At 42.5% G+C, this 15,686-nt stretch overlaps 1 protein-coding gene across 4 annotated transcripts in view; it reads right to left on the bottom strand.

Annotated features, from left to right (window-relative positions):
• Positions 1 to 15,262, bottom strand: part of PLA2G7 (phospholipase A2 group VII) — a 40,715-nt gene extending 25,453 nt beyond the window's left edge. Inside the window, exon 1 of one of the 4 annotated variants that reach the window (XM_033096454.1) lies at positions 15,136 to 15,262. The gene's annotated coding sequence lies outside the window, so the exon portion shown is untranslated. Of the gene's footprint in view, positions 1 to 11,918; positions 12,071 to 14,619; positions 14,758 to 15,135 lie in introns of those variants that run through there. The other 3 variants (XM_033096434.1, XM_033096463.1, XM_033096443.1) reach the window with 3 other exon arrangements.
• Between the last annotated feature and the right edge of the window lie 424 nt (positions 15,263 to 15,686).

A 15,686-nucleotide genomic window follows, 5' to 3' on the forward strand; every position in this document is an offset into this window, starting at 1 on the left:
TTCTTGGGATGCTACCTCTCATAACTGCAAACAAAAATGGGACAATTGTTCTTTTCTGAAAGAAATGTTTTTCTAAGTGTGGGAAAAACATAAGCCAGTCTTCTCTCGGGAGGTTTAATATAGTGAAAGGGGCAGTTCTGGACAAGAAGGGCTTTTAAAACGAGATTGCTGATGCTGTGGGCAAAAGGCTAAAGAAGCAAAAGGAAAGATTTTGGTATCAGTCCTAGGAGTATATTTTAAGCGTATTTGGTATCAGTTTTACGTTATCTAAAAATCTGAATGAGAACTTTTGGGACGGGAAAGAGAACTTGATGAAACATGCATCTGGAAAAATCTACAAATGCTCCTCATCAACATATCATAGGCATCTGGGAAGAGACCCAGGGATTGGTTTTCCAGTGCCTTAACTTGTTGATTTTAGTTTTGTTTTGCTTTAATAGTAGCAGAAACTCTTAAAGATAAGCGAACAAGTCCTTTGACTGCAAACTCAGACCTGAATACAGAACTTGATTCCTGGTTTAGTTAAGTTGTTGGAGGAGATCATGGAAAGGACATGACCACCTACTGACCCTCAAGTGGGACTTGGGCTCGTCCCTCCCTCCGCAGTCCTTGGAATGTGCATTCTGCCTCCTTTCCCCACGTTAGAGACTGCCCAAGGACATAGCCTTGAGACAGCAGTGTGTTGTTGAGACCAGCCAGACGTATGCGTGACTGGTCCCAGTTAAGGCCTCGATGTAAACTTTTAAGATTGTGGTGGGCAGGTGCTGAAATCTATTCATCGCGCAGTCACCCAAGACCAGCCTCATCTGTAAGTTCCCTTTCTCATTAAGATGCCACCTACCAATCTAGAATGATCTGCCTCTCTCTTAGATCTCTTCCTGCCCTCCGTGTATATAGGAGCTCCGGTTTCAGATTATACCTGGGAAGCTCCAGAAGTTGCAAAGGAACAGATATTTAAAAAGGTGATATGATGGTGTCAGATGGGTACAAGACTTATTGGGGTGATCACTTCATAAATTATAAAAATGTTTCATCACTGTGTTGTACACCTGAAACTAAAATAATATTGCATGTCGACTGTAATTGAAAAATTAAAAAATTAAGAAAATAGAAATAAACAAAAAGGTGATATGAGGCATAAATAACTTTTTGTTGAGCACTTACTATGTGTCAACACTGTCTGGCTAGGAACATTATATATTTGCTAGGCCTCACGACAAGGAATAGAGATAGGCAGGTATTATTACCTTCATTATACAGTTAAAAACACTGAGGCTTGGAAAGATTGGCTGACTCATGTGACTGACAGGTTTCAGAGGTTTGATCAACAAACCCAGCCCTCAGAGGTAAGTGAGAAAAAGCTGTCGGTATAGTATGCTCTCATTTTTATTTTAGCATATACATTTATACACAAATAGGAAAAAAAAAATGTCTAGATGAATATAAAGCCAGAATGTTCTCAGTGGTTATTATTAAAGTGGTAGGATTATAGGTGACTTTAATTTTCTTTTTTTTAAACATATACTTTTTAAGTTTGTCAATAATGAACATGCATTACTTGAGTAAGTAAAAATGAAAAGAAACAAAACCCTAGCTCTTCCCTCGGGCAACTAAATCTAAACAAAAGGCTTACCTGTCAGAAAGAAACTAGACTTTCACATATTTTACATCCAATTCACACACAATACTGGATTTGAGGCTTTGCTTTGGAGCAATAATTTTAGGAGAAAGGTATGCTTAGTTTCAGTTTGAAAGTTTGGGACAGGTCTTTTCCTGAATAAATCATTCGTTTGTGGTTGTTACAATTCCAAATTAGTACCCGTGAGCCAGGCATTGTACTGGGCTTTTACGGGAGTCCCGATGTGTGTGGGGTGGTGTGGTGTGTGTGGTGTGTGTGCATATGCTGGGTGGTGATGTGTAGGATAAATAAAAGAGAAATAGTATGCTTTAAAGAGTGCCAGATTTTGTGGTTCAGATAAAAATGCACATAACTTACTCTAGTTCTGGTCAAACTCTGAGATATTAACTAATTCAATCCCCTCGTTTCACATACAAGGAAACTGAGGCCCAGCGAGGGGAAGCAACTTGCCTGAAACCACACAGCAAATTAGTGGCCAAGCTGGAATAAAAATACCTGTTCTCCGGTCACTGGGTCGTCAAGTTTATAACAGCAGTGAGCCCTACACTATAGGCACATTGCCTCTGGGCTCCTTTGAGGAGACCATGGGTCCTGATCGCTGGACGGGGAATATGCAGCTGCCAAGGGCAACGGGCAGGGCCTCAGTTTGCAATCAGAAGGATCGACTCTGGCCATCATTGCACATCGGAAACCTAAATCTCCTAATGAGTGAAATGGGATTACCAACACCTATCTCATAGGGCTGACGAGGTGAGGGAAATGCCAGCACACAGCCTGTCAGTCAAACACATTAACTGTCAGTGAATGTCCCTTTTCCTTCTACACCAGGAACAAGCTCCGCTCCATTGGGAGCAAAATATATTAGACACTAGACACTACATTTTGAGAAAGGAAAGAGCCCAGCAGTCTGAAAGTTGGTGAGTCCATCCTGATGAGTTCCCGAGGCAGCGTTAGTGGCACAGGTAGGGCTCCGTCAGGTCTCTCGCCCTCTGCACCACTGACATTTGGGACCAGGTCATTCTTTGCTGTGGAGCAGTTCTGTGCGCTGAGGATGTTTAGCAGCATCCTTGGTCTCTAATCACCAGATACCAGTAGCAGTGCTTCCACCCGCTCAGTTCTGACAAATAAAACTGTCTTCAGACATCACCAGGTGTCCCTTGGGTGGGGCGACGGGGGTGGGGGAGGGAAGGGGAGGAGTGAAATTGCCTCGGGTGACAACCTCTGGACTACATAAACGGCAAGCAGGTGCAGGAAGGGGTCTAGATTACCTGGGAGATGGGACACAACCACACATTCAGAAAGGAACAAGGTGGAAAACCATCTACTTTAAGAGAAAAATAACTGAAACTATGAGTCCTCTCGCTAAGCAGGTAGTTTTACCTAACAAAACATATACATAATGTATAAGAAATATACAGAGATATGTGACTTCTTCATTAATGTATTCAACTTGTGACATGCATGCATCACCGTGCTTACCTTCCATCTGATTCTGCAGTTAATCTAGTCGGGGATCTTCTGCCATCATGCCTTTGCTAGTTTCCCAGCCAGAAGCATGAGCCCCTTCCCACAGCGCCCACAGCACTGCTCGTTCCTCTCTTATGGTGCCTACTGTTTTGCACAATATATTGTACCACAACAGTGTTTACACTAGACCATCCACCGACCCATCCATCCATTCAGACATTTACTAAGCACCACCCATGTGCCAAGTATTGCGTGCTAAATGTATTGCTAGCTTCCATGATAAGCACACTGAACCCCAGGAAGGGAAACAGTGCAGCAAGGGCTCCAAAGCTAGGGGAAAAGGTCCGTTTTGATGAGTTTACTTAGACTATTTCAATCAGAAAAATCTGGAAATGAATTATTCTAAATCAGTATATACATATGTGTTTTATGGGTTGTTTTGGCCCAATGTTGTCTTTCTCATGAATTACACGTAAAGAATGAGGATGCAATAGTATTCGCAGGACTTGTAGCTTCTAAAGGTCTTCATCCTGCTTTGAGTGTGTACTGAGGAGGCACACAGAGAGCCATTGGTTTTTTAACATGCAATTTGGAGTTTGAGATGTTTTGATAGAAGTGAATTCAGTGCGAGCACAAAGAATGGTGAGTTCTGGGGGTCGGGGGGGGTGCCAGGAGGTATGGAAAGCCTTCCTCGATGAGGTCACGCTGCAGCTGACTCTCAAAAGAGGAGAAGCTTTCGCTGACTCTCTTGGTTTGATGGGAAGAAGAAGGAAGGCATTTCATGCCGAGGAAACTGAGAGATACAGCCTGGGAATCAGTAAGATGGGTGGTAGATGATATTAGGAGATGGCTGTTGGGAGAAAGGAGGTTGGAGGCCAGAGCAGGGTCCAAAACACAGAGAGCCTTGCGCGCAGTACATATGAGTGTGGACCTGTGTTCTTCAGGTAGTGATATTTCCCACCGCGCCCAGCCGTGAGATCCTTTCACCTACCAGATGTACAATGGAATTCTGTTGAATTCAGAAAGAATGACTTCGGCACTGCCGAATGATGTCTCTGTGTGTCTTTAGTCCAATGACGTGTATGTGTGTGTTTTGGGGGATACAGAGGATGTGAAGTGGAGGGGTCTGGAGCTTCCACCTGCTCATTGAACAAGCTGCGCCCACAATCTGCATTTCAGCTAAAATTGTAGTCTTCTCTCCTTAAATAGATACACTCTCCTTCACTCTGTTCTCCTACTCCTTACAACTGAACATCTGAAAACATTCAGAGGAAAACAGAGAACATCAGGACAACACTGCCTCCGGAAGCACTTCTCTTTGCCTTCAATTCAATTCCTGGACCCAAGGTCACCCTCTATAAAACAGCTCTTGGTCCCAGGCTTCAGCCTCGCCTTTCCTGAGTCAAAGGGATCTTGGCTAACCAAGTCAAGCTTTCCCCAGTGCCTCCTCAGCATCATAAATCATGCTCACTCCACGTTATCACTTTGCCTTTAATCCATGTGTCTTTTTTTAACATTTAAAATATCTCCTTATCCATTTTCTTTTCCCTAGTAGATTGAAGCTGCTCCTGACAAATGTCCAAAACCTTTCATCTTTTTAGATTTCTCACAGTTCTATGTACCTGGTGGGTCCTCAAAAATACATTCCTCTAGTTTCTGATCCATTTGTCTAGTTTTATTTTTTATGTAAGCTGTTTTCTTGTTTTATGTGATTTTATTATAAGCAACCACCAATCCTCTATGGAAATACGAGGTCGGACAATTAAGTTCGCAAACTCATCCTAGAAAAAGTGCTCCATAACTCATTGCTGAATATCACTATGATCAACTTCGAAGTATTCCCCTTGGGAAGCTATGCACCAATGCCAGCGCCTAGTCCAACCTTCAAAGCAATTTTGGAACTCTTTTAGAATGGCCATCAGAGCTGTCATCATATTATCCTTGATGTCCTGAAAGTCATCAAAATGTCTTCTTTTCAATATTCCTTTTATCTTCGAGTAAAGAAAGAAGTCAGTGGGGGCCAGATCAGTAGGGAAGGAGTTCCAATACAGTTATCTGTTTACTGGTTAAAAACTCCCTCGCAGACAGTGCCGTGTGAGCTGGTGCATTGTCGCGATGCAAGAGCCATGAATTGGCAAAAAGTTCAGATCGTCTAACTTTTGCACGCAGCCTTTTCAGCACTTCCAAATAGTGAACTTGGTTAGCTGTCTGTCCAGTTGGTACAAATTCATAATGAATAATACCTCTGATAGCAAAAAAGGTTAGCAACATCATTGCAACAAGTTCTTGAACTTAATTGTCAGACCTCGTACACTATGGGGAAATATGACCAAACATTTCCCATGTTACTTAAATGAAAACAGTGCTTCTTGCTTTTCTGAACAAAGAACTACTATACATAGCCACAAGTCGCTGTCTTCCTTAGACACTGGAGTCTCTTACCGTCTGATGGTCACTGAGATCTCTGAGAGAATGACCACAGAGGATTCTGGCTCTGAACACAGAAGACTAATTCATAAGAAGTCTTTTAACTCTCAACGTTCTCTTTCCACTGAAAAGTGCTTTTTTGTCAACCATGGGATATGAGTTAGCTAGAAATGTTTTTATATTTGAGAACTAGGACCCTGAAAAGTCTAATATTTACTTTGGACATTTAGAACTGGCGAATTCAAAGTGACAACAATAAAATCCTTGATACAGCAGTCTTCATTATCATAATGTACGAAAATCCATTCCACCATGGCCTAATACAAAAATTTCTAACTGGCCAGACAGAGCAATCACTGGTAACCCAAAATCCAGGAACACAGGACTTATCTATTCTTTAACAGTGCAAAATGTACTAAAGTAAACTCAGCAGTTCTAGTGCGAGTATAAATAGGTACACTGATTTTTTTCGAAGGTAATTTGGCAAGACTTCAGTTGTTCACATCTTTTGACTTTTACACATTTCTGAGATCAGCACACAAAAACATCTTACACACGGGGAAGTAAAACCTTAAAAATGTAATGCACTATGATATTTATTCCAGCTCTCCCCATAAGAGTCAACACACACACACATATGGAAAGCCTACAGATGTTAAACAATATGAGAATATAATTGATGGGATTTTTACCCAGTTGTTAACATGATATTTACAAAGTAACTTTTTATGACTTAGGAAACTGTTTACAGCATAATTTTAATCGGAAAAATGAATATAAAATTGCCATATAAAAATTCATACTAAGAGGCGGCCGGTTGCTCAGTTGATTAGAGCGCGGTGCTCTTAACAACAGCGCTGCCGGTTCGATCCCCACATGGGCCAGTGAGCTGCACCCTCCACAACTGGCTTGAAACAACTACTTGACTTGGAGCTGATGTGCTCCTGGAAAAACACACTTAAAATAAATAAAAGTTTAAAAAAAACTCATTCTAAGACAACATAATAAAGGATGGAATTATGGGTGTTTTTTCCCATTATGTTTCCTATATTTTACAATAAAATTTATTGCTTTACTCATAAGAAATAGTTTAAAGATATTTATGAAGAGTTCGTATGACCATGTAAAGTGTTTATGTTTAATATTAAGTAAAATGTTATATAGAGATTTGAGAGTTATCTGTGATCCCAGATACATAAAAGAAAAGAGAAAGGAGGAAGAGGAAAAGGAGATAACAACAGGAACAAGAAGAAACAAAATAAATAGAAAGAATAAATATCTACAAAGCTTATCTTCCTTGGAGAGTTTTGTATAATTAGAAACTAAAGGAGATTTTTTATCTTTCCCTCTACTTTTCTCTTAATCAAAATTTTAAATCAATGAGAATATTTACTTTAAAAAAGTCAACAACTTTTTAAATACTAAAGCCTGAGAATCATTTTCTTCAACTTTGGCTCCTTGACTACTAGATAAAATATCATTCGGCACATCAAGAAGACCTTGAGGGTGGCCAAATGGTTAGAGCGTGAGCTCTGAACAACCAGGATTGCTGGTTCGATTCCCACATGGGCTAGTGAGCTGCTTTTTCCACAACTAGATTGAAGATAATGAGCTTCTAGAGGGGCGCTCTCAACAACAAAGTTGCCGGTTTGATTCCCACGTGGGATAATGGGCTGTGCCCCTGCAACTAGATTGAAAACAGCAACTGGACTTGGAGCTGAGCTGCACTCTCCACAACTAGATTGAAGGATAACGACTTAGAGTTGATGGGCCCTGGAGAAACACACCATTCCCCAATGTTCCCCAATAAAATTTAAAAAAAAAAAAAAAGAGTTGAGTGCAAATAAAACACAGAACTAAAAATGGGGGGGGGCAGGGAATATATAGAGACTTAATGGAGATGGGGAAAAAAAAGACCTTGAAATGAGAACTCGGAGAAGTTGAAAGTTGATATCGTCTTTTGCCTTTCTTCTGTGGACTTTGTATGTACCAGTGAAACCACCGTTCCCTACTACTTGCTCTTCAAATCTCAACTGAGATCTCCATTATACTACCATGACCTCAGTTAATCCTATTTTTCCCCTATTTGTCTGTTACTGTTAAATTCTTATCAGGAATTGTTTCCCTTTTGAAATAAAAGACAAACGAAAACAATAGGTAAAATGTCCATTGTCAAGTCCAGGATTTCTGTCAAGAGCTAGTGAGCAAGTCAGAGTAAAGCCCAGTCCTGGCAACAGATTAGGGCATGTACCTTAGCTCTTCTGTTATTGGTAAGGAGAAAGAAAATGCTCTTTCACAAGTATCAGTGCTCTCTTTGTCAAATTCTTTCTGATTAACTTTCGTAATGGGAGTATATGGCAGGCAGAATAACGACATTACACCCCGCCACACACTCCTGGTAAATGTCCACATCTTAATCCCCAGTACCTGTGAAAATGTTATGTTACATGGCAAAGGGGATTTAGGATTCCAGATGCAATTAAGTTTGCTGATTAGTTGACTTTAAAATAGGGAGATTATCTTGGAATAGCTCGGTGGGCCCAATATAATCACAAACGTCCTTAAAAGTGGAAGAGGGAGGCAGAAGAGCAAGTCAGAGTGACGGGATGTGAGAAGAACTCAACCCACCATTGCTGGCTTTGAAGATGGAGGAAGGGGGCCATAAGCCAAAGAATATGGGCGGCCTTTAGAATTTGGATAAGATAAGGAGACAAATTCTTCTCTAAGCCTCCAGAAAGAAAGGCAGCCCTAAAAACACCTTAAATTTAAACCACTGAGACTTCCGTGTAAACCCTCTGACCTATGGAACTGTACGATAATAAATTTGTGTTGCTTTAAGCCGATAAATTTGTGATAAATTGTTATAGCAGCAATAGAAAACTAACACAGAGTATATAAAGTTACAGAATGAGACCAGACAGCAAACAATAGACCAATTTACTTCCAACTAAAGTCAAAGAGTGATTTGAAAAATCTCAAAATTGACCCAACTGAATGATTAAGAAGATAAAATCTTCCGCTTTGGATATTTTACAATAGGATGAAGGCAAGAAATGGTCAATCTTCCAGCCCTGATTTCTAAGCAATTATTATTACTTTTTTATTGTAGTATATTTTGTTGTTATTTTACATAAGTGTTACATAGTCATTGTTTAAAGATTCAGAAATTACAGAAAGGTGTAACTCTGAAAGTCCAAATCTCTGTAACTTTACCTCCATTCCCTCCCCTGCTCAAGAACTCGTGAATACTGCTGCTCCTAGTTAGATGTAAATGACCTCATAGTTTTCTATAAGCAACATTTTTTAAGCAACTATACCCTTGTTTGGTAAGGAAATAATATTTACTTCATTCTGAAATGTCCTAAAGCCAGTGAGAACATTATCCTATAGTAGCGACTCTCAATCAGAGCAGTTTTGCTTTGCAGACAATATTTGGCAATGTCTGGAGACATTTTTGGTGGTCACACTGGGAGTGGACTGCTAATGGTATCTGGTAGGTAGAGGCCAGGGCTTCTGCTAAACATCCTACAATGCACAGGACAGCCCCCATTGTATAGAATTATCCAGCCCAAAATGTTAATGCTGAGATTGAAAAGCCCTGGTCTAAAGGATGCAGGTGAAACAATATCCTTGTTAAATAAGGAGGAAATACTTACTTCACTCTGAAACATGCTATAGGGAGGCAGATATCTGGTAAATACAAGGAAGAACTTTTTAATAATCAGGCAATTTATGATGTATATGTCACATTGTAGAGCGAATTCTCTGTCATGAAGATTCAAACATGGCTACCTGGTCCCCTGCAACGGATGCTGCAAAAGGCATGGATGCATGAACGTGCTTGGTCTCTGAAGTGCCATCTTTATACAAGGTACATAATTCCTTTTAAAAGCGTTGGCAAGAATTTCCTACTTCATACTTGTTAATATTAAAACTAGGAAAGATAAAAGATTAATATTATATTCTCACGACCGTATTAGCTGATGGAATCAAAACTTAGTCTGAACATCATCTCAAATGTGTAACATCCAAGTGACTTCTGCAAACGTGTCTAATGCCTCTTATCTTGGACACAATAGATAAAACTCTTGTGTAATAATTTCACAACCTAAGAAAAGCAAGTCAAGAGGCAAAATAAGAAGCAGTTCCCTATTGTGGGAGTAGTTTACCAAAACAGCCACTTATTCGTAAGTACAAGTCCTTAACAGCTGCAAGGAAAATAAAGTTGATTCTACTCACATTTTGAAAATAGGAACTCATCTGCACCCAGTTTGCAAATGTCCAGATGTTTGGTGCCCTAACGTTAAGGTCATAAATGTTAAAAGTCATCTAAGATCGTTGGACCATTTGATGGCATACTGGAAGCATATTGGGACGTTCCACCAGTTGAACCACATTTTATGGAACTCGTGGAGTTTCAGGGACTTTAATAAATAAAAGGGTAGTCAAAGGAACAAAAACCTAGCAATAACCAGACTGGTGAGGGAACAAGTCACATGAGGAGCTGTTGAAAGAATGATGGATGTTTACACTGGGGGGAAACCCAGATAGCACATGACAGCTACAATGTTATAGAAAAGGGATGTGTTCTACTTGGACCCAGATTACACAGTTTGTCAGCAGGAGCTTTACAACAATTACCATATGTTCTTTATTAGAGGGGCAGTTTAAACACAGGTCTGGGGGCTACCAGCAAAGATCCTGGAGAAGGGATTCCTTCACTGAATGATGGTAAAAGTGGAATGGACAGGCTAGATAACCGCAAACCTGAAGTTCAAGATCACAAGTCTATAAGGGCCAGCCAGGCAACTTATATGAGGTAAACAGGACCTGTGTCAAAGAAAAAGCAGTGGTGGGGACTTGACAGACGGAGCCATCTGAAACGGAGTCACACCACTCCAGTTGATTGCTTCCATGTAGGAATGAGAGCTCCACGTTACTAGATATTCTGCTTTATTTTTCAAGAAAAGGGGGAAACCCATATTTTTATGTAAAAATCTGATTTATAAAGGATAACAGCTAATTCAACAATTCAAAACATATACGTAACTCAGAGTAGATTCATGGCCTCCAGGTGGAACTTTATCCTTTCCCGTAAAGACGCCCCAACCATCTTCAACCCTAAGGGTCTATGGTGGTTAAGTATGGCAGAAAAGAAACTGTACAGATCCCAGAATGACGGTCACATTTTTTACTACAATTTGAAACATCAGACTGGCCACTTCAAGCGGAAATTCAAGCTGAAATTCAGACACACTGACCAATAAATAATGAATGGGGTCTGGCAAGTGAAGACCGTTAAGGCACTAATTGCTGAATCTTCCACTGCACACCATGCAAATGAGGAAAGGCCTCCATTTATCTCTAAACAGAAACATCCAAATCTAGTGAGTTGCACGTCAAAATGAGGCAGGAAAGAGAAATCGGGTTGCCTCACTGGCAGTTACTAGTCCTGTTGCTGAGGTCATCTCTCCCCCAGTCGGTAAACAACACAGAAATTCTTCCCTGGACATCTAAAGTCTAGTCAGTGATCAACTAGGGAAAGTTCCAGAGTTTCCTATGAGAGAGAATACTTCACAAAGGGAAATAATCCTATTCAAGTCTGGTTCACAGCCCTCTCCAGAAATTCCTTCCACTGCCCTGTATTGATTTTCAATTATCAACAGAGCTTTGCACTCACAGATATCTGTGCACAGCCGTATCCAGGACAAAGGTAAGGCTAAGTCTTTCTTTGTATTTTTTGCAATTCCCAGCTTTGAATATTCTGTTTTGAATTTTATTCGATCACATTCAACTTTCAAAAGGAAGCTGGCTATCAGTTTAGCAATAATTTCACTGCATTCTATGATGGTGTATTTTATTGGTAACTCTCAGTTAAGGTTTTCTAATGCTCTGAACAGAGCAAAACTTTTTATGTATAATAAATTATATTTATTGAAAAGAGTACGATAAATAAAGATGCTTAAATTTATTATACATTTTTGAAAATGCACCGGGAACACAAAGTAGCACAATATTAGCAAGTAATGATAGCAATAAAATCTTACAGTACCCTTAAGAGCATATTCACTAGCTTATTTGTTTTTACAAGATAAGTGGGCCAGAGGTAGCAACGCTATCCCCATTAAGTAGATGGGAAATTTGAGAAAGAAACATTAACTTCCCACTCTACCTCCAAAAATAGCTTCTGCCCACCTACTGTTAGACCATTAAATCACCAGATCCTTACCAAGAACCTTGGAGCTGGTCTCTTTATCTCTCCCCTTTCCCCCCTAAAATCTACTCTTCACAGAGCATGCAGACTGACCTCTGAAAAAAATGTAAATCTATCAGGTCACACCTCCGCTTTTGACTTCTCACTGCATGTAAAGCCCAAACTACTTACCTCAGCCTATGCGGCTCTGCACAACCCGGACCCTCCGCCTCACTCCTAGGTTCTCCTCTTCCCTCTCCTTACTCTAGTCACACTGACTTCCAGCTCTGCCTGGAACACATCGAGCTTGTTCCCAGGACTGTGTGCTTATTGTTCCCTCCACCGGAACTGCCTGCCCATCTCCTGGGGGCTCATCTCAAGGCCATCTCTCAGAAAAGCCTCTCCTCAAAACCCAATCTGAGAAGCTGGGACAAGCTCCCACCTGTCCATCACACACACACACACACACACACACACACACACACACACACACACACACCACAATGCTCTACCACAGCACTCTGTGTCCTTTTCTTCAAAACATGTAGGACTTCCTGAACTTACCTTGCTCATCCTTTGATTCTAGGATTTGAACTCCATGAGAACAGAAAACATCTATCTTAATCACTGGTCTACACTCAGTGCCTGGGACATAGTAGGTACTCCGTAAATATTTCTTGAAGTCAGTGAAGGAATGAATAAAGCTTGTACTAGGAATCAACTATCCCACTTAATTCAGTCAGTATCTATTTTTATAGTACACTTTTCCTTTCTAATCAACTGCTAAGTTTTTTTTAATGAAATGATAAGCCTATATATATATATATATATATATATATATATATATATTTGACTGTTTCTATTAGTGTGCCATTCCTGTAAAATGGAGTAAAGTGACAGTGAGGACACATAACAGGTGCCTGGCTTCATAGAGAAAGGCAGTTAGAGGCTACTGTCCATCCCTTCAAACTACAAAGCTTCCACAGAATTCTGGAACAATATGATTGTTGAGCTCAATGTTCCCCTTTGATTTCTCTTCACTCAATACTTCCTCTTCAATGCTTCACTTTATGGAGATTTCTCAGTATCTCAAGAGGTCAGTGGGGCATGTTATCATGGGTGTTAGAAGAAAAAAAAAAGTCAAGCTTAAGATGAGCCAAGGTATAAGTAACCCAATGATAACCTTCTTTTCCAGGAAATATGTGTTTTCTGAGGTGTCAGGGAAAGGAATACAGATGCAGAAACTCCAGGGTTCCCACGCCAGTTGCTCAGGTAGCTAGTTAGCACTTTCCTTAAGGCTCTGTGCTGAGAAAGCCTCAAAGAGGATTGTATTCCTCTCCAAACCTAACAGGGTCAGGGAATGTGTATTCCTCACTACCAGTGTACAAAAGGCACAGATGTATAGTGGAGAGGAAATGAGGAACGAGCTGCCCAGGGTTCTGTTTGTGGGAAAGGCTTGGAGTGCTGGGCAAGCCCTTTCACACCTCAGAAGGGATTTCTCAACTGTACAATGAGTGGCTGAACCAGATTAACATCCCTCCCAATTCTGCTACTCCTTCACTCTCAGAGGCTCTACAGCCAGTGACAGACAGCCTTGGTGACAATCTGTGGTGACAGACTGTGTGTGGTGTCTGCCTTGAGTAGGAAGGGCCCAGTTCCATGAAAAGCATCACCGGACTGTCCACAGCAGCAACTCCTGCACAAATGTCTGGGGAACAGAGACTACGCTCAGTGCCCATTGGCAATGAGGGGAAGCAGGCAGGCTGGAAAATGCCAAGTCCAGGGGATCTCTCACCAGCTTCTGCAGAGCCACCAGAACAACTCCCTCTGGGAAGAAATCTGCCCCAGTGCTGGCAGCTCACCAGTGCCTAGTGGTGACCAGAAGGCAATCTTCTTCTTATAGATGAGGCCAGTACTTAATGCCCTGATCCCCGAGTTCAATGGTAGCCCAAGATTTGATCCTGAGCCTTCAGGGATTATCAAAACTTTAAAGGATGCATTTTCCAGCTCTTACTCATATACCAGGCTCCCAGCTCAGCATTCTCATTTGGGTCAAAGGTAATTTGTGCAAGGCTGATTTGTTAACACAAGTCCTTCCCCAACCTGAATTTACGTGTCCTTCAAAGGTGGCACGCACCCCTTAAGAGCCCCATACACCTCTGCCTCCTTCCTCCTTTCTCTTCACCTCTGCAGCAGCCCCGATAACGACAAGCCTGAATGAAAGCCTGGCCTTTTTGTTTTCGGGAGATAGAAACTTCTACTGGAAGCTCCAGGGCTGACGGGGAAGAGCATGTCCTCTGCTTTCTGCTTTTGTTTGACTTTTTAAAAACAAGCTCATCCCCCACGGAACAGCAGCCGTGATCTCATCCGGCCGGCAGGGGAGACTTCTGGAATGTGTGCAGTAAGTGAGCCTGGCCGGGGCCACATCGCTTTGTTTTTGTAATTCTGGTACTAAAACAGCGTCTCACAACTGGGCCCCGGAATTAGCAATACTCCCGAAAAGGAGGATTGTTTGTTTGCTTTGTCCCAGCGGGACAAAAATAGATAAGAAAATTCCTTGACTTCCCTGTTCCCCTGGCCTGCTTCTCCCCCTCGGCACCGAATTCTTCGGGCTCCTTTCTCGGGAAAAAGTTTAGGAGAACTGGATTCTAATTCGTCACGCTTCCCACAAACATCCCAGCGCCGTCCCCGTGAGCGTCAGGGACCGGGAGCCCAGCACCGGCCCAGAGGCGGGTACGACTCCAGCTACGCCACCACCCCGCTTCCCACTCCGGCCCCCCTCAAGCTCGTCGCCGCTCCTGGTCCCCCTCCCGCCGACAACAGTGCCGCCTGAGGCCGGCTTGCCCCGCACCTCTCCCCGGGCCCCCGCCTCTCCCCCGGGGTCCCTCCTCACCCGGGCGCGGCTGGGAGCTGCTTGCAAGAACCGGGGACCCCGGACGCGTTCCGCGGCTCAGAGACGCGACCTGAGCGCGCCAAACCCGACTGTTTCTCGCTGCCACCCGCGTGGGCCGCTGTCACCTTGAGCGCTGGGCTGCCGGACACCTCCAGCGTGCGGCTAGCAAGTGGGCCGCAGCGGGCTTTGCCCTCGGCCCACCCCGCACCGTCTTATCTCCCGACCCTCTCCTCCCCTCGCGCTGCAGGAGGAGGGGCCGGGGAGGAGCGTGTGGCCATCAGCTTCCCACAAACAAAAGCAGCTGGGGACGCCAGGGTAGTCAGGCGCATCCAACATCCTCTCCAGGTCCCGAGGTCCCGCAACCTCGACCCCAGGGTTAACTTATCCCGCCCGGGGATGGATCCAGACATAGCCTGCAGTGGGTGTTTTGCCCCCCAGTTCCCGTTCTCAGACTCGATTCTGATTCTAATCAGATCTGTTCCCTATTTAATTTGCCCCAAATCAAGCCAATCTTGCCTGTTCCACCTGAGTCCCTCTGCTCGCATCTGTAATATGATATGCCCCGAGCATTCCGCATCTCAGTACATCGTAGGTTGGGCACCAGTTCAACACCATGTAGACTGTGTTCTGCTTTGGAGGGCCAGACACTGTGTTAGTTTCATTTCTCCGTAGGAATACAGTGCAAGGCAGGCAGGAAGAACGTTTATGACTTGAGGGGGAAATGGTGTAAGAAGGGTGCATCTCTCACAGCTCAGTTTATCTATCCCAGATATTTGGGGTTTAACTGAAATCCACCCCACCCCCTTTATGTTTTCGGTGCTCTCTCCTCATTTCATTTCCTAAAAAAGATATTCATTTAAAGCTTAAGTTTAGAGACTTAGGGAAATTAGTTTGACATTTATGTGTAGTGTTATTAAGGTTTGCATTTTTCAAATAATGATTTTTGGTTTTGGGTGAAGTGATGGAACTATAGATGAAATTTATTTTATTCTTATCCTGAGGACTCTGCAGTAAAGAAGGCGTGGAGTATAGCAGGGTTCTCCCACTTGTTAGTGGTATGACCGTGG

Source organism: Rhinolophus ferrumequinum, chromosome 3 (genome assembly GCF_004115265.2).
Source record: "Rhinolophus ferrumequinum isolate MPI-CBG mRhiFer1 chromosome 3, mRhiFer1_v1.p, whole genome shotgun sequence".
Taxonomy (NCBI): Eukaryota; Metazoa; Chordata; class Mammalia; order Chiroptera; family Rhinolophidae; genus Rhinolophus; species Rhinolophus ferrumequinum.